The sequence below is a fragment of the Arachis stenosperma genome, chromosome 2 (assembly GCF_014773155.1).
Source record: "Arachis stenosperma cultivar V10309 chromosome 2, arast.V10309.gnm1.PFL2, whole genome shotgun sequence".
In the NCBI taxonomy this organism is placed as follows: Eukaryota; Viridiplantae; Streptophyta; class Magnoliopsida; order Fabales; family Fabaceae; genus Arachis; species Arachis stenosperma.
This window is the reverse complement of record NC_080378.1, coordinates 112062923-112087638: the sequence shown is the minus strand read 5'-3', so window position 1 is coordinate 112087638 and position 24716 is coordinate 112062923. Positions and strand designations below refer to the sequence as shown.

At 40.1% G+C, this 24716-nt stretch overlaps 1 non-coding gene across 1 annotated transcript; it reads left to right on the top strand.

The window, feature by feature from the left end:
* The first annotated feature begins 18530 nt into the window (after positions 1-18530).
* Positions 18531-18638, top strand: LOC130963841 (small nucleolar RNA R71). Its single transcript, XR_009079959.1, has one exon. It is a non-coding gene; the product is annotated as a small nucleolar RNA R71 (small nucleolar RNA).
* The last annotated feature ends 6078 nt before the right edge of the window (positions 18639-24716 follow it).

The window sequence follows — 24716 nt, the reverse complement described above, 5'->3', positions numbered from 1 at the left end:
AACTAAGAGAAAATGAAATGAACAAGGAGAGCAATTATATCCTTATTAGGCATGTAGCAGAACTTGATTTATGGAGTTTTTATGCAGACAATGACAACCCAAGTTATTGTTTGTTGTTACATAATATACACCTTTCTTCAAAGGCTTACTAAACTTGCTGATATACGGTTTACTCTTTAATTACTCCTTTGCTAACTTTTCTTTTCTTATGTTGCTCAACAAGCTTATTATTCTTTTGAAGGCTTGGTGTCTAATGTTGCAGTAGTAGCCTTTGGCTTTATTTTTACTCAACATCTTTCACCACAGACACATCGCTCACTCTCCTAGGATCATTGATGCCCAGCATCTCTTTGGATAACTAAATGTTCTGTATCTAGGTTGCTCTTTATTGTGGACTTTCAATTGGCCATCCCAAATCAGTTGATCTAAGTGACCGGGTTTTGAAATACCCCTCAGAATTTACTTATCCAAGCATATCCTAGTACAAGAACACCACAGGCATGTGTCCTAGGGTCCAAGCTATTGGTGTCCAACCTTTATTCTTTGTTTTTCTTGCCACATTGGCTTTTTCTTCTTCTTTTTCTTTCTATTTCGTTTTCTTTTGCTCTCAAGGGCTTTTTTCTTTATTGATAGGAACCTTTATAACAGCAAGCTAGCTCACACTTCAATGAAAATGATACTATGCAGCAATTATTTCATGAGTTATGCATTTAATCAAACACATACACCACCATTAACTTCCATTCTAACTCATGCAACATTGGATAGTTACTTTCCAATTCAAACAATTCTCTTTTATTCAAGCATATGGGAAACAAAACAAAATTCAGCTAGGTGATGGATGACAAGCATTATGCAGATTAACATACTTAATCAAACAACTTCACTTGCAACTAGACAAACACTTTAGCAGGATATATAATGGTTTCCATGTTCAAACAAATCACAGCAGCAAGGATTAAGTTTAGATACAACCTTTGAAGTTGCAGCCCTTTGATTCTTCCTTCTGTTGTGTTTTCTTTGAGTTAAGATGCACAATATCTTCAATTGTTGACTCATGTCCTGCATAATTCTCAAAGTTGCTTGCTTCTCAAGCCCTTAATTACATGGTTAGTATGCATAAATTGAGTGTGGCTTTTGGATTTATTTTGGTGTGGGAACACCAAACTTAATTGTTTGCCACAGCCTCTGATGCAACAAATCAACCATATGTGAAACCTTGTGTCCTTGCTAAAGGTTATGGAATTAAAGCTAAAAAGCAGTTAAATAGTTGAATAATTTGTCTGATTGCTTGGAGCTAGCATTGTGCAAGAGGTGAGAATGTGTTTTTAAATGAGATTTTTGGTGGAACACCAAACTCAGAATCTTTCATTCTCCCTTAAATTATTTTGGTGTGCAACACCAAACTTAGCTCCTTGCAATACATACTTAATTATTCAACATTTTTATTGAAAAAGCTATGAAAAGAAAACTATCTCAGGTTGGGTTGCCTCCCAACAAGCGCTTCTTTATTGTCACTAGCTTGACATCTTATCCTTTGATCATGGGGGTTGAAAATCATAGTGCCTCAGCTTTTCTCCTCTTACTGTGAACTTCCTTCCGATCTCCTCTTTGATGATCTCTAGGTGTTCAAGTGAAAGGATCTGGTTCACAGTATAGCACTCAGATGATTGCGGAGACACCTTCATTTATTGGGTGTTTGACATCACTTTATCCCCTGGTGAGAAGCCTTCAGTGGGAATTTTCTTATTTCTCCACCCTTTTGGCCTCTTCTTCTTTTCTTCTTTCTCAGGAGATAATTCATGCCTTGGTGGTTCTTTATTTGGAGTGTTGAGGCTCTCATTTGGGGGTTTTGGATCTAGTTCCTCCTTGATTTCTTTGGTCTGTTGCACCATCTCTACTTCTTTGAAGCATGGATTTGGAAGTCTTGGAGTTAACTCATTGAATGCCTCTTTCAAGCTTTGATCCCTGGCTTTATTCTCTGTATAATCTTCTTCTTGAGTGGGTTCATGCAGGGTTTTAAAAATATGGAATGCTAGGTGCTCATCATGCACTCTCAACAATAATTCTCCTTTTTCAACATCTATCAATGCTCTACCTGTAGCTAGGAAAGGCCTCCCCAGAATGATGGGAGTGTTAGGGTCCTCCTCCATTTCCAGGATGATAAAATCAGCTGGGAAAAGGAATTTCCCCACCTTTACCAATACATTCTCTACAACTCCAAGTGCTTGCTGGATGGATTTGTCAGCCATTTGCAGGAGTATTCGTGTGGATTTCAGCTCACAAATTCGGAGTTTCCTCATTAGAGATAAAGGCATCAAGTTTATGCTTGCACCAAGGTCACAGAATGACTTCTCAATTGTTATGTCTCCTATGGTGCAAGGTATGTAAAAACTCCCAGGATCATCTTTCTTCTCTGGCAACTCTCTTTGGAGGATAGCACTACATTCCTTTGTCATCTCAATAATTTGTCTTTCCTTCAAGGGTCTTTTCTTTGTTAGCACTTCTTTCATAAATTTGGCATATAATGGCATCTGTTCAAGTGCTTCTAAGAAAGGAATATTGATGCTGAGTGTCTTGAATATGTCCAGGAACTTTGAATATTGCTTATCCTCGTTTTCCTTTTTGAACCTCTGAGGGTATGGAAGTTTGGGGATATCTGGCTTCACCCCTTCCTTCTTCTCTTGTAGCTGTGTTTCAAGGATGTCCTCATCTTTCTTTGAGCTTTTTGCATTCTTGGTCTTTCTCTCCTCTTTACTTCTTTCTTCTGTCTCTTCTTGTGGAACTTTTCTGTTGTGTTCTTCCTGATTGATGGCTTCCTTCTTCATAGTCTTCTCCCTTCCCACTGTGATTACTTTGCACTCCTCCCATTTTGTGGCTTTTCCTTTGTCCCTTGGGTGTTCTTCAGTGACATTGGGGAAGGCATTTGCTCTCTTCTCATCCATTTCTGAAATTTGCTTAGCCATTTACCCCATGTGTCTCTCAAGGTTTCTGATTGAGGTTTCTTGGTTTTTGAATGCCAGGGTCTGATTTTTCCTTGCAGCTTCCTGATCTTGTCTTGCCATCTCTTGATTTTTCATGAGTTTCTCCATCATTTTCTCTAGACTTGAGATTCTTTGAGAGTCTGAATTTGATTGTGGTTGTGTGAAATGAGATGGTTGTTGTTGGAAGTTGTTTGAATTAATTGTGGGGGTACTTTGTGGTTGGGATGTTGATGTGGAAAAGTTATTCTGGTGGTTTTGTGAGTTATTATGGGGTTGGTGATATGTGTTTTGTGAATTTTTGAATTGGTTAGTATTATTGGATGAATGGTTATGGTTGCTTGTGTTGCTGAGGCTGCCAGAGTTGAAGTCCCTTTGTCCTTAATTCTGATGCTCACCCCACCTTGAATTAGAATGAGTCTTCCAGGGTGTCTTGTGTGCATCACCATGAAAATTGTGTTGAAATGAACTTGAAGTATTATTCATGCATTGCACCTGCTCAGGGCTTTGTTGCTCAAAATTGAATGTCCCAAAACTTTCTTCAGATTGATTCCACCCATGTGAGGTTTGAAATTGGCATTGTGTGTTTACTGCAACACCTTGCAGTCCATCAATTTTCTTGGCCATCATTTCTATTTGTTGCTGAAGCTGTTGATGCATCTGTCTATTTTGTGCCAAGAGAACGTCAACACCTTCAAGCTCCAGCACGTCCCTTCTCTGGGCTGGTTGGCGTTGTCTTTGATGAGCAAAGAAATATTGATTGTTTGCCACCATCTCTATGAGATTTTGGGCTTCCTCTGCTGTCTTCATTAGCTACAATGAGCCTCCTGCTGAATGATCTAATGCTTCTCGAGCTTTCTGGGTCAATCCTTCATAGAAGTTTTGGAGTCTATCCCACTCACTAAATATTTCTGGGGGACATTTCCTGATTAAGGCCTTGTATCTCTCCCAGGCATCATACAGCGACTCTCTATCCATTTGAATGAATGTTTGCACCTCTGTTTTCAGCTTGATAATCCTTTGGGGAGGATAGAACTTGGCTAGGAATTTGCTCACTAAGTCTTCCCAATTATTGATGCTTTCTTTGGGAAATGTCTCTAGCCATTGAGTGGCCTTATCCTTCAGAGAGAATGGAAACAGCAGTAGCTTGTAGATGTCTGGATGCACACCACTTGTTTTGACAGTTTCACAAATCCTGAGGAAGATGGATAAGTGTTGGTTTGGATCTTCAAGTGGACTTCCTCCATAGGAGCAATTGTTCTGCACCAGAGTGATAAGTTGAGGCTTCAACTCAAAATTATTTGCATGAACATTGGGAGTGAGTATGCTACTCCCGCAGTTTCTTGCATTGGGGATAGTGTAAGAGGCCAACACCCTTCTTGCAGGCTGGGTATTGTTGCTCACTCCCTCTTCACGCACCTCAGCCTCCATGACTTGCAAGAATCACAAACAAACCAAATGAAACATGGACATTCTAATGCTAGAATGTGGTCAGAGGGTTAGGTGACACAATGTGTCAAACAGTTAATGTGCTTAGTTAAAAAGAAAAAAAATGCTTAATCTAGACCACCACCTTACTTAATCATTGTCAATCTAATTCAATCCCCGGCAACGGCGCCAAAAACTTGATGTGCAGAAAACGATCCAACACAAAACTCACTGGCAAGTGTACCGGGTCGCATCAAGTAATAAAAACTCACGTGAGTGAGGTCGATCCCACAGGGATTGAAGGATTGAGCAATTTTAGTTTAGTGGTTGATTTAGTCAAGCGAATCAAATATTGGTTGAGTGGTTTATCATTAACAGAAACTAAATTTCTTGAAATGTAAAGGGGGAAGGGAGAATTGCAGTAAATTAAAGAGCAGGAAAGTAAAAGATGCTGAATCTTAAAGAACAAGAAATTAAATGACTGAAACTTAAAGTGCAAGAAATGTAAATTGCAGTAACTTAAAATGCAAGAAATGTAAATTGCTTGAATGGAAAAGGGGATTTAAGGGTTGGGAATTCAGGATTCAAACAAGGGAAATTAAATTGCAACAATTAATAAAGCAGAAGTTGAATTAGAAACAACTAGAATCCAAATAGAAATGGGAATTATCTTGCAGCAGAGGTTCACAGAAGAACCAAAAAGGAAAATGGGATCTCAGGACTCAAGAGACTAGATAGTAAATTCTAGATCTCAATTGCCTTCCCAGATCCAAGTTCACAAAGAAATTGACAAGAATCTAAAGAAGAAGCAGTAAATGAAATGAAATTAAATTCAATAATGCAGAAGAAGATTTAAAGAGATTTTGAATGGAGATTGAGACAGAATTTCCTCAATTCTTCACACCCAAAACTCAAAACAAGAAAAGTAAAAATGCTCAAGCAAGAACGAGGAAGAAGAGAGATCAATTCTCCTCCCCAATTCTCTGAAATCTCAGTGAAGTCTCAAAGAGAAAGTTCAAAAGCTCAAAATAAAAGTAAAGGTTCAAAGGAAAATTCAAAGTTCAAAAGTAAAGGAAAAAGGTCCTAATTACATCAAACTATCTCCTATTTATACACTTTCTATTCCTGGATTTTGGAATTTGGATGGGCTTTTGAGTTGGTGAAGAAATGAATTTTATTGGATTTTTAATCCAATTTTAGCCCATGAAGAAAGTAGCTCCCAGGAGGCTGCCCTGCCCTTGTGGAGGGCAGGGCAGGAATTTGTGCATGCGGCTCTTGGTGCGTGCGAGTTGGGCGCTGATGCTTGCAGGATGCTGCCCTGCCCTTGTGGAGGGCAGGGCAGAAATTTTTGGTGCGCCAGAATGATGCCCGTGCGTGCGTGCTGGTGCTGCCGAGACTTCCCTTGGTGCGCCAGAATGGTGCGCGTGTGTGCATCACCAAAATGCTGCCCTGCCCTTGCGGAGGGCAGAGCAATGTGCGTCATGGTGCGTTTGAAATATTTTGCGTGCCAAGTCTTGGACATCATCAAGGTAGCGCTCAAGTGGTGCAGCTTCCTTGCTTTCTTTGTGAAGGATCCGTGTTCAAGATTGGCTGGGAGCATTTTGGCCAATTTTTGGCTTATTTTCCTTTGTGAGTAGCGCTCCCCCACTCCCCCATTGGTAGGCTTTTTCCTTGAATTTATTTCTTGGATGAGCCCGATATTGCTCTTGAAGAGGGCAGGGCAGAATTTCTTTGGAAGCTTGGTTCACTATGCTGCTCTCCTGGAGGGCAGTGTAGCTTCCTCCCTCCCATGCGCCACATTCTTTTTTTCCTTGGGCCACGCTTTCTTAAGCCACGTTTTTCTTCTTTTCTTCCTTTCTTCACCTATAAGAAACAAAAACAACCAATCAAAGTATCTCTAAACTCATAAGGTTTATAATTTATAAAAAATCAATTAATTTTTGCTCAAACCTCATGATTTAGCATCAATTTAATGGTAGTTGCTTGATTTAAAGAAATTATGCATTTTCATTCCAAATCACTTACTTAGGATGCAAGAAAGTGCATAAAGACTAATAAAACAAGTGAAATTAGCTTGAAAAATGGGTATATGATGACTTGTCATCACAACACCAAACTTAAATCTTGCTTGTCCCCAAGCAAGCATCAAAACTAAGAGAAAATGAAATGAACAAGGAGAGCAATTATATCCTTATTAGGCATGTAGTAGAACTTGATTTATAGAGTTTTTATGCAGACAATGACAACCCAAGTTATTGTTTGTTGTTACATAATATACACCTTTCTTCAAAGGCTTACTAAACTTGCTGATATACGGTTTACTCTTTAATTACTCCCTTGCTAACTTTTCTTTTCTTATGTTGCTCAACAAGCTTATTATTCTTTTGGAGGCTTGGTGTCTAATGTTGCAGTAGTAGCCTTTGGCTTTATTTTTACTCAACATCTTTCACCACAGACACATGGCTCACTCTCCTAGGATCATTGATGCCCAGCATCTCTTTGGATAACTAAATGTTCTGTATCTAGGTTGCTCTTTATTGTGAACTTTCAATTGGCCATCCCAAATCAGTTGATCTAAGTGACTGGGTTTTGAAATACCCCTCAGAATTTACTTATCCAAGCATATCCTAGTACAAGAACACCACAGGCATGTGTCCTAGGGTCCAAGCTATTGGTGTCCAACCTTTATTCTTTGTTTTTCTTGCCACATTGGCTTTTTCTTCTTCCTTTTCTTTCTATTTCGTTTTTTTTTGCTCTCAAGGGCTTTTTTCTTTATTGATAGGAACCTTTATAACAGCAAGCTAGCTCACACTTCAATGAAAATAATACTATGCAGCAATTATTTCATGAGTTATGCATTTAATCAAACACATACACCACCATTAACTTCCATTCTAACTCATGCAACATTGGATATTTACTTTCCAATTCAAACAATTCTCTTTTATTCAAGCATATGGGAAACAAAACAAAATTCAGCTAGGTGATGGATGACAAGCATTATGCAGATTAACATACTTAATCAAACAACTTCACTTGCAACTAGACAAACACGTTAGCAGGATATATAATGGTTTCCATGTTCAAAACAAATCACAGCAGCAAGGATTAAGTTTAGATACAACCTTTGAAGTTGCAGCCCTTTGATTCTTCCTTCTGTTGTGTTTTCTTTGAGTTAAGATGCACAATATCTTCAATTGTTGACTCATGTCCTGCATAATTCTCAAAGTTGCTTGCTTCTCAAGCCCTTAATTACATGGTTAGTATGCATAAATTGAGTGTGGCTTTTGGATTTATTTTGGTGTGGGAACACCAAACTTAATTGTTTGCCACAGCCTCTGATGCAACAAATCAACCATATGTGAAACCTTGTGTCCTTGCTAAAGGTTATGGAATTAAAGCTAAAAAGCAGTTAAATAGTTGAATAATTTGTCTGATTGCTTGGAGCTAGCATTGTGCAAGAGGTGAGAATGTGTTTTTAAATGAGATTTTTGGTGGAACACCAAACTTAGAATCTTTCATTCTCCCTTAAATTATTTTGGTGTGCAACACCAAACTTAGCTCCTTGCAATACATACTTAATTATTCAACATTTTTATTGAAAAAGCTATGAAAAGAAAACTACCTCAGGTTGGGTTGCCTCCCAACAAGCGCTTCTTTATTGTCACTAGCTTGACATCTTATCCTTTGATCATGGGGGTTGAAAATCATAGTGCCTCAGCTTTTCTCCTCTTACTGTGAACTTCCTTCCGGTCTCCTCTTTAATGATCTCTAGGTGTTCAAGTGAAAGGATCCGGTTCACAGTATAGCACTCAGATGATTATGGAGACACCTTCATTTGTTGGGTGTTTAACATCACTTTATCCCCTGGTGAGAAGCCTTCAGTGGGAATTTTCTTATTTCTCCACCCTTTTGGCCTCTTCTTCTTTTCTTCTTTCTCAGAAGATAATTCATGCCTTGGTGGTTCTTTATTTGGAGTGTTGAGGCTCCCATCTGGGGGTTTTGGATCTAGTTCCTCCTTGATTTCTTTGGTCTGTTGCACCATCTCTACTTCTTTGAAGCATGGATTTGGAAGTCTTGGAGTTAACTCATTGAATGCCTCTTTCAAGCTTTGATCCCTGGCTTTATTCTCTGTATAATCTTCTTCTTGAGTGGGTTCATGCAGGGTTTTAAAAACATGGAATGCTAGGTGCTCATCATGCACTCTCAACAACAATTCTCCTTTTTCAACATCTATCAATGCTCTGCATGTAGCTAGGAAAGGCCTCCCCAGAATGATGGGAGTGTTAGGGTCCTCCTCCATATCCAGGATGATAAAATCAGCTGGGAGAAGGAATTTCCCCACCTTTACCAATACATTCTCTACAACTCCAAGTGCTTGCTGGATGGATTTGACAGCCATTTGCAGGAGTATTCGTGTGGATTTCAGCTCACAAATTCGGAGTTTCCTCATTAGAGATAAAGGCATCAAGTTTATGCTTGCACCAAGGTCACAGAATGACTTCTCAATTGTTATGTCTCCTATGGTGCAAGGTATGTAAAAACTCCCAGGATCATCTTTCTTCTCTGGCAACTCTCTTTGGAGGATAGCACTACATTCCTTTGTCATCTCAACAATTTGTCTTTCCTTCAAGGGTCTTTTCTTTGTTAGCACTTCTTTCATAAATTTGGCATATAATGGCATCTGTTCAAGTGCTTCTAAGAAAGGAATATTGATGCTGAGTGTCTTGAATATGTCCAGGAACTTTGAATATTGCTTATCCTCGTTTTCCTTTTTGAACCTCTGAGGGTATGGAAGTTTGGGGATATCTGGCTTCACCCCTTCCTTCTTCTCTTGTAGCTGTGTTTCAAGGATGTCCTCATCTTTCTTTGAGTTTTTTGCATTCTTGGTCTTTCTCTCCTCTTTACTTCTTTCTTCTGTCTCTTCTTGTGGAACTTTTCTGTTGTGTTCTTCCTAATTGATGGCTTCCTTCTTCATAGTCTTCTCACTTCCCACTGTGATTACTTTGCACTCCTCCCATTTTGTGGCTTTTCCTTTGTCCCTTGGGTGTTCTTCAGTGACATTGGGGAAGGCATTTGCTCTCTTCTCATCCATTTCTGAAATTTGCTTAGCCATTTGCCCCATGTGTCTCTCAAGGTTTCTGATTGAGGTTTCTTGGTTTTTGAATGCCAGGGTCTGATTTTTCCTTGCAGCTTCCTGATCTTGTCTTGCCATCTCTTGATTTTTCATGAGTTTCTCCATCATTTTCTCTAGACTTGAGATTCTTTGAGAGTCTGAATTTGATTGTGGTTGTGTGAAATGAGATGGTTGTTGTTGGAAGTTGTTTGAATTAATTGTGGGGGTACTTTGTGGTTGGGATGTTGATGTGGAAAAGTTATTCTGGTGGTTTTGTGAGTTATTATGGGGTTGGTGATATGTGTTTTGTGAATTTTTGAATTGGTTAGTATTATTGGATGAATGGTTATGGTTGCTTGTGTTGCTAAGGCTGCCAGAGTTGAAGTCCCTTTGTCCTTGATTCTGATGCTCACCCCACCTTGAATTAGAATGAGTCTTCCAGGGTGTCTTGTGTTCATCACCATGAAAATTGTGTTGAAATGAACTTGAAGTATTATTCATGCATTGCACCTGCTCAGGGCTTTGTTGCTTGATGAGCGGATAATTTGTACCCTTTTTGGCATTGTTTTTAGTATGTTTTTAGTATGATCTAGTTAGTTTTTAGTATATTTTTATTAGTTTTGAGTTAAAATTCACTTTTCTGGACTTTACTATGAGTTTGTGTGTTTTTCTGTGATTTCAGGTATTTTCTGGCTAAAATTGAGGGTCCTGAGCAAAAATCTGATTCAGAGACTGAAAAGGACTGCAGATGCTGTTGGATTCTGACCTCCCTGCACTCGAAGTGGATTTTCTGGAGCTACAGAAGCCCAATTGGCGCGCTCTCAACGGCGTTGGAAAGCAGACATCCTGGGCTTTCCAGCAACATATGATAGTCTATACTTTGCCCAAGATTTGATGGCCCAAACCGGCGTGGCAAATCAGCCTCAGAAATTCCAGCGTTTAACGCTGGAACTGGCATAAAACTTGGAGTTAAACGCCCAAACTGGCATAAAAACTGGCGTTTAACTCCAGAAAAGGTCTCTACACGAAAATGCTTCATTGCTCAGCCCAAGCACACACCAAGTGGACCCAGAAGTGGATTTTTACGTCATTTACTCATTTCTGTATACCCTAGGTTACTAGCTGACTATTAATAGGATCTTTTGACAGTGTATCAGTACCTCATGACACTCTACACGTTTCTTTGTATACTTTCCACGGTATGAGTCTCTAAACCCCATGGTTGGGGGTGAGGAGCTCTGCTGTGTCTTGATGGATTAATGCAATTACTACTGTTTCTTATTCAATCATGCTTGCTTCCATTCTAAGATATCACTTGTTCTTAACCCGGATGAATGTGATGATCCGTGACAATCATCATATTCTCAACTATGAACGTGTGCCTGACAACCACCTCCGTTCTACCTTAGATTGAGTAGATATCTCTTGGATTCCTTAATCAGAATCTTCGTGGTATAAGCTAGAACTGATGGCGGCATTCAAGAGAATCCGGAAGGTCTAAACCTTGTCTGTGGTATTCTGAGTAGGATTCAGTGATTGAATGACTGTGACGTGCTTCAAACTCCTAGCAGGCGGGGCGTTAGTGACAAACACAAAAGAATCAATGGATTCTTTTCCGGCCTGACCGAGAACCGACAGATGATTAGCCATGCTGTGACAGAGCATAGGAACGTTTTCACTGAGAGGATGGGCGGTAGCCACTGACAACGGTGAAACCCTACATACAGCTTGCCATGGAAGGAGGTTCGCGTGTTTGATGAAGAAAGACAGTAGGAAAGCAGAGATTCAGAAGATGGAGCATCTCCAAAACCTCAACCTATTCTCCATTACTGCAAAACAAGTAACCATTTCATGTTCTTTTGCTTTTTACAATCAATCCTGATAATTTCTGATATCCTGACTAAGATTTACAAGATAACCATAGCTTGCTTCAAGCCGACAATCTCCGTGGGATCGACCCTTGCTCACGCAAGGTATTACTTGGACGACCCAGTGCACTTGCGGGTTAGTTGTGCGGGATTGCAAAAGTGTGATTGCAATTTCGTGCACCAAGTTTTTGGCGCCGTTGCCGGGGATTGTTCGAGTTTGGACAACTGACGGCTTATCTTGTTGCTTAGATTAGAACTGTTTTATTTTTGTTGGTGTAGAGTCTTTTAGTTGAGTCTGGTTTCATATTTTAAGTTTGGTGTCAATTGCATGCTTTTGTTTTTCTTCTAATTTTCGAATTTGCATGTCTTTAGTCCCTTTTTGATCCGTAAAAATTCTAAGTTTGGTGTCCTCTTTGTGTTTTTCCCTTAAAATTTTCGAAAATTAGTGTTTGATTTTCTAAAAATTTTAAGTTTGGTGTCTTTTTGTGTTTTTCTCTTTCCTCTTTTCAAAAATCAAATCTTTTTCATAAAAATTGTTCAATCATATCTTTTTAATTGTTATTTTCAAAATCTTTTTAATTACTTAATTGATTCAGTTCTCAATTTGCTTTGATCTTATTTTCTTTTTGATTTTCGAATTTTTATTTTAATTTTCTTTTGTTTTATTTTATTTTTTTTCGTTTAACTCAAAAAAAAAAAACAAAATTTATCTGTTTGCAATCATTATCATTTCCCTTTTGTCCATTATGGACCTAAGTGGGATTGATCAGTCCAAAAGGACTCTGGGGTCATATGCTAATGGTGCACGAAATTGTGATCAATACTTTTCAAAACATAAATAATCCCTAGTAATGGCTCCAAAGACTTGGTGCTCAATACCATGGCATAAACACAACTTCGCACAACTAACCAGCAAGTGCACTGGGTCGTCCAAGTAATAAACCTTACGCGAGTAAGGGTCGATCCCACGGAGATTGGTGGTATGAAGCAAGCTATGGTCATCTTGTAAATCTTAGTCAGGCAGACTCAAATGGATATGGTGATAAACGAAAATACATAAAAGATAAAGATAGAGATACTTATGTATATCATTGGTGAGAGCTTCAGATAAGCGTATGAAGATGCCTTCCCTTTCGTCTCTCTGCTTTCTTACTGTCTTCATCCAATCCTTCTTACTCCTTTCCATGGCAAGCTCGTGTAGGGTTTCACCGTTGTCAATGGCTACCTCCCATCCTCGCAGTGAAAGCTAATGCTCACGCACTCTGTCACAGTACGGCCAATCACCGGTTGGTTCCCTCCCCTACTGGAATAGAATCCCTCTTTTGCGTCTGTCACTAACGCCCAGCAGGTTACAAGTTTGAAGCACGTCACAGTCATTCAATCATTGAATCCTACTCAGAATACCACAGACAAGGTTAGACCTTCCGGATTCTCTTGAATGCCGCCATCAGTTCTTGCCTATACCACGAAGACTCTGATCTCACGGAATGGCTGGCTCGTTTGTCAGGCGAGCACTCGGTTGTCAGGCGATCAACCATGCATCATGCAATCAGAAATCCAAGAGATATTCACTAAGCCTCAAATGCTTGTAGAACAAGAATGGTTGTCAGTCACCTTGTTCATAGGTGAGAATGATGATGAGTGTCACGGATCATCACCTTCATCAAGTTGAAGAACAAGTGATATCTTGGACAAAGAACAAGCGGAATTGAATAGAAGAACAATAGTAATTGCATTAATACTCGAGGTACAGCAGAGCTCCACACCTTAATCTATGGTGTGTAGAAACTCCACCGTTGAAAATACATAAGAACAAGGTCTAGGCATGGCCATGAGGCCAGCCTCCCAAAGTGATCAAAAGATCTAAAGAAAAAGGTTCCAAAGATCAGAAGATGTCAAATACAATAGTAAAAGGTCCTACTTATAGAAAACTAGTAGCCTAAGGTGTACAAAGATGAGTAAATGACATAGAAATCCACTTCCAGGCCCACTTGGTGTGTGCTTGGGCTGAGCAATGAAGCATTTTCGTGTAGAGACTTGTCTTGGAGTTAAACGCCAGCTTTGGTGCCAGTTTGGGCGTTTAACTCCCATTTAGGTGCTAGTTCCGGCGTTTAACGCTGGAATTTCTGTAGGTGACTTTGAACGCCGGTTTGGGCCATCAAATCTTGGGCAAAGTATGAACTATCATATATTGCTGGAAAGCCCAGGATGTCTACTTTCCAACGCCGTTGAGAGCGCGCCAATTGGGCTTCTGTAGCTCCAGAAAATCCACTTCGAGTGCAGGGAGGTCAGAATCCAACAGCATCTGCAGTCCTTTTCAGTCTCTGAATCAGATTTTTGCTCAGATCCCTCAATTTCAGCCAGAAAATACCTGAAATCACAGAAAAACACACAAACTCATAATAAAGTCCAGAAAAGTGAATTTTAATTAAAAACTAATAAAAATATACTAAAAACTAACTAGATCATACTAAAAACATACTAAAAACAATGCCAAAAAGTGTATAAATTATCCGCTCATCACAACACCAAACTTAAATTGTTGCTTGCCCCCAAGCAACTGAAGATCAAATAAGATAAAAAGAAGAGAATATTCAATGAACTCCAAAAATATCTATGAAGATCAGTATTAATTAGATGAGCGGGGCTTTTAGCTTTTTGCCTCTGAATAGTTTTGGCATCTCACTTTCTCCTTTGAAATTCAGAATGATTGGCTTCTTTAGGAACTCAGAATCCAGATAGTGTTATTGATTCTCCTAGTTAAGTATGATGATTCTTGAACACAGCTACTTATTGAGTCTTGGCTGTGGCCCAAAGCACTCTGTCTTCCAGTATTACCACCGGATACATATATGCCACAGACACATAATTGGGTGAACCTTTTCAGATTGTGACTCAGCTTTGCTAGAGTCCCCAATTAGAGGTGTCCAGGGTTCTTAAGCACACTCTTATTGCCTTGGATCACAACTTAATTTCTTTTTTTTCTTTTTTTTTCTTTCTTTTTCTTTTTCTTTTTTTTCGGTTTTTTTTTTTTCGTTTGCTCCCTTTTTTTTTGTATTCACTGCTTTTTCTTGCTTCAAGAATCATTTTTATGATTTTTCAGATCCTCAGTAACATGTCTCCTTTTTCATCATTCTTTCAAGAGCCAACATTCATGAACCACAAATTCAAAAGATATATGCACTGTTCAAGCATACATTCAAAGAACAAAAGTGTTGCCACCACATCAAAATAATTAAACTGTTATAAAATTCAAAATTCATGCAATTCTTTTCCTTTTCAATTAAGCATGTTTTTATTTAAGAAAGGTGATGGATTCATAGGACATTCATAACTTTAAGGCATAGACACTAAGATACTAATGATCACAAGACACAAACATGGACAAACATAAGCATAAAAATTCGAAAAACAGAAGAATAAAGAACAAGGAAATCAAGGAACGGGTCCACCTTAGTGATGGCGGCTCTTCCTTCCTCTTGAAGGTCCTATGGAGTGCTTGAGGTCCTCAATGTCTCTTCCTTGCCTTTGTTGCTCCTCTCTCATGATTCTTTGATCTTCTCTTATTTCATGGAGGAGAATGGAGTGTTCTTGATGCTCCACCCTTAGTTGTCCCATGTTGGAACTTAATTCTCCTAGGGAGGTGTTTAGTTGCTCCCAATAGTTTTGTGGAGGAAAGTGCATCCCTTGAGGTATCTCAGGGATCTCATGATGAGAGGGGTCTCTTGTGTGCTCCATCCTTGTCTTGGTAATGGGCTTATCCTCATCAATGGTGATGTCTCCCTCTATGTCAACTTCAACTGAATAACAGAGGTGACAAATGAGGTGAGGAAAGGCTAACCTTGCTAAGGTAGAGGACTTATCCGCCACCTTGTAAAGTTCTTGGGCTATAACCTCATGAACTTCCACTTCTTCTCCAATCATGATGCTATGGATCATGATGGCCCGGTCTAAAGTAACTTCGGACCGGTTGCTAGTGGGAATGATTGAGCATTGGATAAACTCCAACCATCCTCTAGCCACGGGTTTGAGGTCATGCCTTCTCAATTGAACGGGCTTGCCTCTTGAATCTCTCTTCCATTGTGCGCCCTCTTCACATATGATTGTGAGGACTTGGTCCAACCTTTGATCAAAGTTGACCCTTCTTGTGTAAGGATGTTCATCTCCTTGCATCATAGGCAAGTTGAACGCCACCCTCACACTTTCCGGACTAAAATCCAAGTATTTCCCCCGAACCATAGTAAGATAATTCTTTGGATCCGGGTTCATACTTTGATCATGGTTCTTGGTGATCCATGCATTGGCATAGAACTCTTGAACCATCAAGATTCCAACTTGTTGAATGGGGTTGGTAAGTACTTCCCAACCTCTTCTTTGGATCTCATGGCGGATCTCCGGATATTCACCCTTTTTGAGTGAAAAGGGGACCTCGGGGATCACCTTCTTCAAGGCCACAACTTCATAGAAGTGGTCTTGATGCACCCTTGAGATGAACCTATCCATCTCCCATGACTCGGAGGTGGAAGCTTTTGCCTTCCCTTTCCTCTTTCTAGAGGTTTCTCTGGCCTTGGATGCCATAAATGGTTATGGAAAAACGAAAAAGCAACGCTTTTACCACACCAAACTTAAAGGTTTGCTCGTCCTCGAGCAAAAGAAGAAAGAAGAGAGTAGAAGAAGAAGAAATGAGGAAGAAGAAGATGGCTTATGTATTCGGCCAAGGAGGGGGAGAAGTGTTTGTTTAGGTTGTGTGAAAATGAAGGAGTGAAGAAGGGTATTTATAGGAGAGAGGGAAGATGGGGTTCGGCCATATTGGGTGGGTTTGGGAGGGAAAGTGGTTTGAATTTGAAGGGTGAGGTTGGTGGGGTTTTATGAAGGATGGATGTGAGTGGTGAAGAGAAAGATGGGATTTGATAGGTGAAGGGGTTTTGGGGAAGAGGTATTGAGGTGATTGGTGAATGGGGGAAGAAGAGAGAGAGTGGTGGTGGGGTTGGTGGGGATCCTGTGGGGTCCACAGATCCTGTGGTGTCAAGGAAAAGTCATCCCTGCACCAAGTGTTGCTCAAAATCACGTTTTGAGCCATTTCTGGCGTTAAACGCCGGGCTGGTGCCCATTCCTGGCGTTTAACGCCAGGTTCTTGCCCTTTTCTGGCGTTTAACGCCAGTCTGGTGCCCCTTTCTGGCGTTAAACGCCCAGAATGGTGCCAGACTAGGCGTTAAACGCCCAACTGCTAGGCTTACTGGCGTTTGAACGCCAGCAGCATCTTCCTCCAGGGTGTGCTGTTTTTCTTCCTGTTTTTCATTCTGTTTTTGCTTTTTCAATGGATTTTGTGACTTTTTATGATCATCAACCTACAAAATAAAATAAAATAACAAAAGAGAATATATAAAATATAATATTGGGTTGCCTCCCAACAAGCGCTTCTTTAATGTCAGTAGCTTGACAGAGGGCTCTCATGGATCCTCACAGATACTCAGAGCAATGTTGGGACCTCCCAACACCAAACTTAGAGTTTGAATGTGAGGTTTCAACACCAAACTTAGAGTTTGGTTGTGGCCTCCCAACACCAAACTTAGAGTTTGAATGTGGGGGCTCTTCTTGACTCTGATTTGAGAGAAGCTCTTCATGCTTCATCTCTATGGTGACAGAGGGATATCCTTGAGCCTTAAATACAAAGGATTCTCCATTCACTTGAATGATCAGTTCACCTCTATCAACATCAATCACAGCCTTTGCTGTGGCTAGGAAAGGTCTGCCAAGGATGATGGTTTCATCCATGCATTTCCCAGTCTCTAGGACTATGAAATCAGTAGGGATGTAATGGTCTTCAATCTTAACCAGAACATTCTCTACAAGTCCATAAGCTTGTTTTCTTGAGTTGTCTGCCATCTCTAGTGAGATTTTGGCAGCTTGTACCTCAAAGATCCCTAGCTTCTCCATTACAGAGAGAGGCATGAGGTTCACACTTGACCCTAAGTCACACAGAGCCTTCTTGAAGGTCATGGACCCTATGGTACAAGGTATGGAAAACTTCCCAGGATCTTGTCTCTTTTGAGGTAATTTCTGCCTAGACAAGTCATCCAGTTCTTTGGTGAGCAAAGGAGGTTCATCCTCCCAAGTCTCATTTCCAAATAACTTGTCATTTAGCTTCATGATTGCTCCAAAGTATTTAGCAACTTGCTCCTCAGTGACATACTCATCCTCTTCAGAGGAGGAATACTCATCAGAGCTCATGAAAGGCAGAAGTAAGTCCAATGGAATCTCTATGGTCTCATTTTGAGTCCCAGATTCCCATGGTTCCTCATTGGAGGCTAGTGCACGCCCATTGAGGTCTTTCTCAGTGGCGTTCACTTCCTTCCCTTCCTCTCCAAATTCGGCCATATTGATGGCTTTGCACTCTCCTTTTGGATTTTCTTCTGTGTTGCTTGGAAGAGTACTTGGAGGGAGTTCAGTAACTTTCTTGCTCAGCTGTTCCACTTGTCCTTCCAAATTCCTAATGGAAGACCTTGTTTCAGTCATGAAACTTTGAGTGGTTTTGATTAGATCAGAGACCATGGTTGCTAAGTCAGAGGGGTTCTGTTTAGAGTTCTCTGTCTGTTGCTGAGAAGATGATGGAAAAGGCTTGCCATTGCTAAACCTGTTTCTTCCACCATTGTTGTTGTTGAAACCTTGTTGAGGTCTCTCTTGATTCTTCCATGAGAGATTTGGGTGATTTCTCCATGAAGAATTATAGGTGTTACCATAGGGTTCTCCTAGGTAATTCACCTCTTCCATTGAAGGGTTCTCAGGATCATAAGCTTCTTCCTCAGATGAAGCCTCCTTAGTACTGCTTGGTGCATTTTGCATTCCAGACAGACTTTGAGAAATCAAATTGACTTGTTGAGTCAATATTTTATTCTGAGCCAAAATGGCATTCAGAGTATCAATCTCAAGAACTCCTTTCTTCTGACTAGTCCCATTGTTCACAGGATTCCTTTCAGAAGTGTACATGAATTGGTTATTTGCAACCATTTCAATGAGTTCTTGAGCCTCTGTAGGCGTCTTCTTCAGATGAAGAGATCCTCCAGCAGAGCTATCCAAGGACATCTTAGATAGTTCAGAGAGACCATCATAGAAAATACCTATGATGCTCCATTCAGAAAGCATGTCAGAAGGACATTTTCTGATCAATTGTTTGTATCTTTCCCAAGCTTCATAGAGGGACTCTCCATCCTTCTGTCTGAAGGTTTGGACTTCCACTCTAAGCTTACTCCATCTTTGTGGTGGAAAGAACTTTGCCAAGAAGGCATTGACTAGCTTTTCCCAAGAGTCCAGGCTTTCTTTAGGTTGAGAGTCCAACCATATTCTAGCTCTGTCTCTTACAGCAAAAGGGAATAGCATCAGTCTATAGACCTCAGGGTCTACCCCATTAGTCTTGACTGTGTCACAGATTTGCAAGAATTCAACTAAGAACTGATGAGGATCTTCCATTGGAAGTCCATGGAACTTGCAATTCTGTTGCATTAGAGAAACTAATTGAGGCTTAAGCTCAAAGTTGTTTGCTCCAATGGCAGGGATAGAGATGCTTCTCCCATAAAAATCAGGAGTAGGTGCAGTAAAGTCACCCAGCACCTTCCTTGCATTGTTTGCATTATTGTTGTTTTCGGCTACCATGTCTTCTTCTTCTTTGAAGAATTCGGTCAGGTCCCCTAAAGAGAGTTGTGCTTTGGTTTCTCTTAGCTTTCTCTTCAAGGTCCTTTCGGGTTCAGGGTCAGCTTCAACCAGAATGCCTTTGTCTCTGCTCCTGCTCATATGAAAGAGAAGAGAACAAGAAAATGTGGAATCCTCTATGTCACAGTATAGAGATTCCTTGAGGTGTCAGAGGAAAAGAGAAATAGAAAGAAGAAAGAGAAGAAGAATTCGAACTTTAATTAGATAAGGTTCGAATTGTGCATTGAGAAGGAGTGGTACTCCATAAATAGAAGGATGTGGGAAGAGGGGAAGAGAATTTTCGAAAATTCAATTAATAAGTTTTTAAAATTATTTTGAAAAATTGATTGATGATTTTCGAAAACTCAAAGTGGAAAAAGAATCAAGTGATTTTTGAAAACGATTTTGAAATTAGAACTTAAAAAGATTTGATTGAAAACTTATTTTGAAAAAGATGTGATTGAGAAGATATGATTGAAAAGTTATGCTTTTAAAAAGATGTGATTGAGAAGATATGATTGAAAAGTTATGCTTTTAAAAAGATGTGATTGAGAAGATATGATTTGAAAATAATTTTAAAAAGATTTGATTTGAAAATAAATGACTTGCCTAACAAGAAAAGATATGATTCAAACATAAAACCTTCCTCAACAGAAAAGGCAAAAAATGTTCAATCAAATCATTAATTGTTAGTAAGTATCTTTGAAAAAGGAAAGAAATTAATTTTGAAAACATTTGATTGAAAAGATTTGATTTGAAAAAGATTTGATTTTGAAAAACTTTGAAAACTTGAAAAAAAAATTGATTGAAAAACAAAATCTTCCCCCTAGCACCATCCTGGCGTTAAACGCCCAGAATGGTATCCATTCTGGCGTTTAACGCCCAAAATGCACCCTTTTTGGGCGTTAAACGCCCAACCAGGTACCCTGGCTGGCGTTTAAACGCCAGTCTGTCTTCTTCACTGGGCATTTTCGAATGCTCACCTTTTTCTGTATAATTCCTCTGGCATTTTTGAAAAGACACAAATTAAAAATATTTTTGGATTTTTAATAATAAAAAATGCAACAAGAATCAAATAACAATGCATGCAAGACACCAAACTTAAGATGAGACACTAGACTCAAACAAGAAACATCAAATATTTTTGGTTTTTATGTTTTTTTTGTGAATTTTTTTGTGATTTTCGAAAATTAAGTGGAAAAAGATATCAAAATTCTTAATGAGAATTCCAGGAATCAGTGCAATGCTAGTCTAAGACTCCGGTCCAGGAATTAGACATGGCTTCACAGCCAGCCAAGCTTTCAAAGAAAGCTCCGGTCCAAAACACTAGACATGGCCAATGGCCAGCCAAGCCTTAGCAGATCACTGCTCCAAAAGCAAGATTGATGAAAATCAACAAGCTCTTGTGATGAAAAGTTGAAACCTCGGTCCAATGAAATTAGACATGGCTTCTCAGCCAGCCAGATTTCAACAAATCATCATGAAACTCTAGAATTCATCTTCAAGAATTTCGAAAAAAAATAAATGCCTAATCTAAGCAACAAGATGAACCGTCAGTTGTCCATACACAAGAACAATCCCCGGCAACGGCGCCAAAAACTTGGTGCTGTTGCCGGATTTTGGCACTGATGTCACCGGACCAAAAGCTTGCTCAGAACTCGAACAATCCCCGGCAACGGCGCCAAAAACTTGGTGCACGAAATTGTGATCAATACTTTTCAAAACATAAACAATCCCTAGTAATGGCTCCAAAGACTTGGTGCTCAATACCATGGCATAAACACAACTTCGCACAACTAACCAGCAAGTGCACTGGGTCGTCCAAGTAATAAACCTTACGCGAGTAAGGGTCGATCCCACGGAGATTGGTGGTATGAAGCAAGCTATGGTCATCTTGTAAATCTTAGTCAGGAAGACTCAAATGGATATGGTGATAAACGAAAATACATAAAAGATAAAGATAGAGATACTTATGTATATCATTGGTGAGAGCTTCAGATAAGCGTATGAAGATGCCTTCCCTTCCGTCTCTCTGCTTTCTTACTGTCTTCATCCAATCCTTCTTACTCCTTTCCATGGCAAGCTCGTGTAGGGTTTCACCGTTGTCAATGGCTACCTCCCATCCTCGCAGTGAAAGCTAATGCTCACGCACTCTGTCACAGTACGGCCAATCACCGGTTGGTTCCCTCCCCTACTGGAATAGAATCCCTCTTTTGCGTCTGTCACTAACGCCCAGCAGGTTACAAGTTTGAAGCACGTCACAGTCATTCAATCATTGAATCCTACTCAGAATACCACAGACAAGGTTAGACCTTCCGGATTCTCTTGAATGCCGCCATCAGTTCTTGCCTATACCACGAAGACTCTGATCTCACGGAATGGCTGGCTCGTTTGTCAGGCGAGCACTCGGTTGTCAGGCGATCAACCATGCATCATGCAATCAGAAATCCAAGAGATATTCACTAAGCCTCAAATACTTGTAGAACAAGAATGGTTGTCAGTCACCTTGTTCATAGGTGAGAATGATGATGAGTGTCACGGATCATCACCTTCATCAAGTTGAAGAACAAGTGATATCTTGGACAAAGAACAAGCGGAATTGAATAGAAGAACAATAGTAATTGCATTAATACTCGAGGTACAGCAGAGCTCCACACCTTAATCTATGGTGTGTAGAAACTCCACCGTTGAAAATACATAAGAACAAGGTCTAGGCATGGCCGTGAGGCCAGCCTCCCAAAGTGATCAAAAGATCTAAAGAAAAAGGTTCCAAAGATCAGAAGATGTCAAATACAATAGTAAAAGGTCCTACTTATAGAAAACTAGTAGCCTAAGGTGTACAAAGATGAGTAAATGACATAGAAATCCACTTCCGGGCCCACTTGGTGTGTGCTTGGGCTGAGCAATGAAGCATTTTCGTGTAGAGACTTGTCTTGGAGTTAAACGCCAGCTTTGGTGCCAGTTTGGGCGTTTAACTCCCATTTAGGTGCCAGTTCCGGCGTTTAACGCTGGAATTTCTGTAGGTGACTTTGAACGCCGGTTTGGGCCATCAAATCTTGGGCAAAGTATAAACTATCATATATTGCTGGAAAGCCCAGGATGTCTACTTTCCAACGCCGTTGAGAGCGCGCCAATTGGGCTTCTGTAGCTCCAGAAAATCCACTTCGAGTGCAGGGAGGTCAGAATCCAACAGCATCTGCAGTCCTTTTCAGTCTCTGAATCAGATTTTTGCTCAGATCCCTCAATTTCAGCCAGAAAATACCTGAAATCACAGAAAAACACACAAACTCATAATAAAGTCCAGAAAAGTGAATTTTAATTAAAAACTAATAAAAATATACTAAAAACTAACTAGATCATACTAAAAACATACTAAAAACAATGCCAAAAAGTGTATAAATTATCCGCTCATCAGCTAACCCCATTACAGCTGCATATGGGAGTAGCATCTGTACACCTCCCATCAAAGCAAGCAGCTTTGGGCTAAATCCTCAACTCATTATCATAGTGCAGCAAAATTGTCAGTATTCCGGTCTTCCACAGGAAGAACCTACTGAGTTTCTGGCACAGTTCTTACAAATTGCTGACACAGTACATGATAAAGAGGTGGATCAGGATGTCTACAGACTATTACTGTTTTCATTTGCTGTAAAAGATCAGGCTAAAAGGTGGTTGAATAACCAACCTACAGCAAGCATAAAGACATGGAAACAGTTATCAGACAAATTCCTGAATCATTTTTACCCTCCAAAGAGGATGACACAGCTAAGGCTGGACATCCAAGGCTTTAAACAAGAGGATAATGAATCCCTTTATAATGCCTGGGAGAGGTATAGAGGTATGCTAAGAAAATGCCCCTCTGAAATGTTCTCAGAATGGGTACAGTTAGACATCTTCTACTATGGGCTTACAGAAAAAGCTCAGATGTCTTTAGACCACTCAGCTGGTGGATCTATACACATGAGGAAGACAATTGAAGAAGCTCAAGAGCTTATAGACACTATTGCTAGAAACCAATATTTGTACTCTAGCAATGAGTTCTCCCCAAAAGAGGATGTCATGGCAGTAGTCACTGATCCTAATCCTCAGGAACAGAAGATTGAGCTTAATCAACAATTGCTCCTGATGACAGAACAGTTAGCAGAATTTAAAGAGATGCTCTATGAAACTAAAGTTGCTAACAAGAACATAGAACTGCAATTGAATCAAGCAAAACAGCAAATATCTAAATAGATAACAGAGGAGTGTCAAGCAGTTCAACTGAGGAGTGGGAAGACACTGAATACCACTGCTCAAAAGAGCAAAAAGCCAAACAGGGAACAATTGACAGAGGATAACCAAACCACTGTTCAAAATCCCTCTGAGGACAGTAAGAGCCCAGAGAGGAATGTTATTGGCGTTCAAACGCCAGAAAGGGAAGGAAAGTGGTGCACGAAATTGCAATAACACTTTTGCAATCCCGCACAACTAACCAGCAAGTGCACTGCGTCATCCAAGTAATACCTTGCGTGAGCAAGGGTCGATCCCACGGAGATTGTCGGCTTGAAGCAAGCTATGGTTATCTTGTAAATCTTAGTCAGGATATCAGAAATTATCAGGATTGATTGTGAAAAGCGAAAGAACATGAAATGGTTACTTGTTCAGCAGTAATGGAGAATAGGTTGAGGTTTTGGAGATGCTCCATCTTCTGAATCTCTGCTTTCCTACTGTCTTCTTCATCAAACACGCAAGTCTCCTTCCATGGCAAGCTGTATGTAGGGTTTCACCGTTGTCAATGGCTACCTCCCATCCTCTCAGTGAAAATACGTCCCGATGCTCTGTCACAGCATGGCTAATCATCTGTCGGTTCTCGGTCAGGCCGGAATAGAATCCAGTGATTCTTTTGCGTCTGTCACTAACGCCCCGCCTTTCGGAGTTTGAAGCACGTCACAGTCATTCAATCATTGAATCCTACTCAGAATACCACAGACAAGGTTTAGACCTTCCGGATTCTCTTGAATGCCGCCATCAGTTCTAGCTTATACCACGAAGATTCCGATTAAAGAACCCAAGAGATATCTACTTAATCTAAAATAGAACGGAGGTGGTTGTCAAGCACACGTTCATAGTTGAGAATGATGATGAGTGTCACGGATCATCACATTCATCCGGATTAAGAGCAAGTGATATCTTAGAATGGAAGCAAGCATGATTGAATAAGAAACAGTAGTAATTGCATTAATCCATCAAGACACAGCAGAGCTCCTCACCCCCAACCATGGGGTTTAGAGACTCATGCTGTGGAAGGTACACAAAGAAACGTGTAAAAATGTCATAAGGTCATAAGGTACTGATACAATGTCAAAAGATCCTATTAATAGTAAAAGCTAGTATCCTAAGGTTTACAGAAATGAGTAAATGACAGAAAAATCCACTTCCGGGCCCACTTGGTGTGTGCTTGGGCTGAGCATTGAAGCTTTTATGTGTAGAGACGTTTTCTGGAGTTAAACACCAGCTTTCATGCCAGTTTGGGTGTTTAACTCCAAGTTTTATGCCAGTTCCGGCGTTTAACGCTGGAATTTCTGAGGCCGGATTGCTACGCCGGTTTGGGCCATCAAATCTTGGGCAAAGTATGGACTATCATATATTGCTGGAAAG